This window comes from Bison bison, unplaced genomic scaffold (genome assembly GCF_000754665.1).
Source record: "Bison bison bison isolate TAMUID 2011002044 unplaced genomic scaffold, Bison_UMD1.0 scf7180017864363, whole genome shotgun sequence".
In the NCBI taxonomy this organism is placed as follows: Eukaryota; Metazoa; Chordata; class Mammalia; order Artiodactyla; family Bovidae; genus Bison; species Bison bison.
Genome location: NW_011494935.1, coordinates 3,243,844 through 3,245,757, shown reverse-complemented (window position 1 = coordinate 3,245,757; position 1,914 = coordinate 3,243,844). Strand labels below are relative to the sequence as shown.

Below are 1,914 nucleotides of genomic sequence, written 5' to 3'. Positions count from 1 at the left end.
AAGATTATTCAGAGATGGGATTAGAACAGATATGGTTTGACTTAAAGGTGGCCCTTTTCACCTCTCAGATAACCTGAGTTTGACTGTAGGCTGACCTCACAGATAAAGTGACAGGAATTTCTGGGTATCTCAGCAGGTCAGAGACCTTGGTCAGAGAGACAGAATTTGTTCTGATCTGTGTGCTACCACACAATGTGGGTCCTCCTCTGGGTGAGATCTGAGGACTGCATCTTTCCTGCTAACCCCTCCCTGGGAACCTCAAGTGAGGGTAAGAGCTTGTATCAGGCTTGAGCCTTACTTCTTCCAAGAAGAAGCGTAGGGGACCTGATTTAAAAATTGCCTTTAAGAACTGCAAAAGTTATTAATCTTATGATGGAAATCAACTGTTGTCTGTCTATCTCAGAGAGAGAGACAGAGAGAGCAGATATAGCCTCCTAAGACAGCATGAGAGATATCATTTAGACCTAAGGAAGTAGCTTATTAAACATTGGATTAAATTCAAGTTGCTGCCATTTCCTAGCTTTGTCACTTTGGGACTTTGTTTAGTTAAGCTTCTGTTTATTTGTAAAATGTGGATTTTAATAATTCCTATGAGGATTAAATGAAACTTTGCCTGGTCATAGAAAGCTCTCAGCTAGTTATTGTTGATGTTCTGTATATCTTAAAAACATACAACAGGATTCTCAGTATCTGGAACATGTAGGTACAGATCTTCCTAGTTGATCTCTCGCTGATACTTTCAACCTCTTACTTGCCAGTTGATATAGCTGATTTCTTTTTTCTTCCCTTATAAATACCCCTAAACAAACAGTGGCTGGAAAAATAACATAAATATAAAGGACACTAACATTTGTTGAGAGTTTTCTGTGTGCTAGGCTGGAGTTATGTGCTTTATATGCACTATTTCATTTTAATACAAGTATTTTGGCCAGTAGGTGGAAATAATATACCTGGCCTTTGAAAGGCAACTTGTGAGACTGGCTCTACTACACCTAGAGAGCTCAGGACCTGCTGGAAATATTTCTTCACACAGAGACTCAAAATGAGGTTGGAGACCACCAGTATGGGTGTTGGTGCCTTAGGGGTGGGGTGGGGTATGTGGGTGGTGGGTTCTATGAGCTTGCTGTGCAGAGGGAAAGGGAAACAGCTTGGCCCAGCCGGCAGGGCAGCTCACATCAGAGGTGACCAATCATGCCCTAGAAAGGCAGGAAAGGAAGGGGAGACCTATGTGAAATTCCACTGGCTCCCAAAACTGCAGAGAACCAGAGTCATGAGAAGGGAAAGAAGAAGGGAGGGAAAAGGGCAGGGAACAGACTTCAGTAAATATATACTTTCAAGTGAATCCCAGGAGTGGAGTGGAAGGTAAAAAAGAAAAAAAAAAAAAAAAATTCAGGGACTTCCCTGGTGGTCCTGTGGCTAAAATTTTGCATTCCCATTGCAGGGGGCCCTGGTTCTATCCATGGTCAGGGAACTAGATCCCACATGCCTCATCTAAAGATACCATACACTGCAACAAAGATCAAAGGTCTCATGTGCTGCAAATAAGATCCAGCAGAGCCAAATAAATAAATAAACAAAAATAAATATTAACAAAACACTCATAAACCTTAAAAAAAAAAAATCAGTCTAGAGCTGTTTTCTCTCAAGTCAGTCTGGGGAACTTGTCCCTAAAACAACTGGACCAACTCCAGGTATAAAAGCTCAGATCTTTTGTTGTCACCTGAAAACTTTAGTAGGTTCCTTCTCTCAGTCTGGAGGATTGCCCACTTTACCTCTTCTTGGTGCTGCTCCATTGGGAACCTGGGAATTTAGAAAGAAATAAAGAGCCACTTAGCAGGTAAAAGTTTGCCTACCCAGATGCTCAAACTTTATTGAGCATAAGAGCCACCTAGAGTAGCCTTAAAATGCAGATCT

General features: G+C 41.5%; 1 long non-coding RNA gene across 1 annotated transcript in view; it reads left to right on the top strand.

Moving 5' to 3' along the window:
- LOC104999735 overlaps positions 1–1,914 on the top strand; it is a 13,762-nt gene that overhangs the window by 929 nt on the left and 10,919 nt on the right. The gene's annotated exons all lie outside the window — the stretch shown is intronic.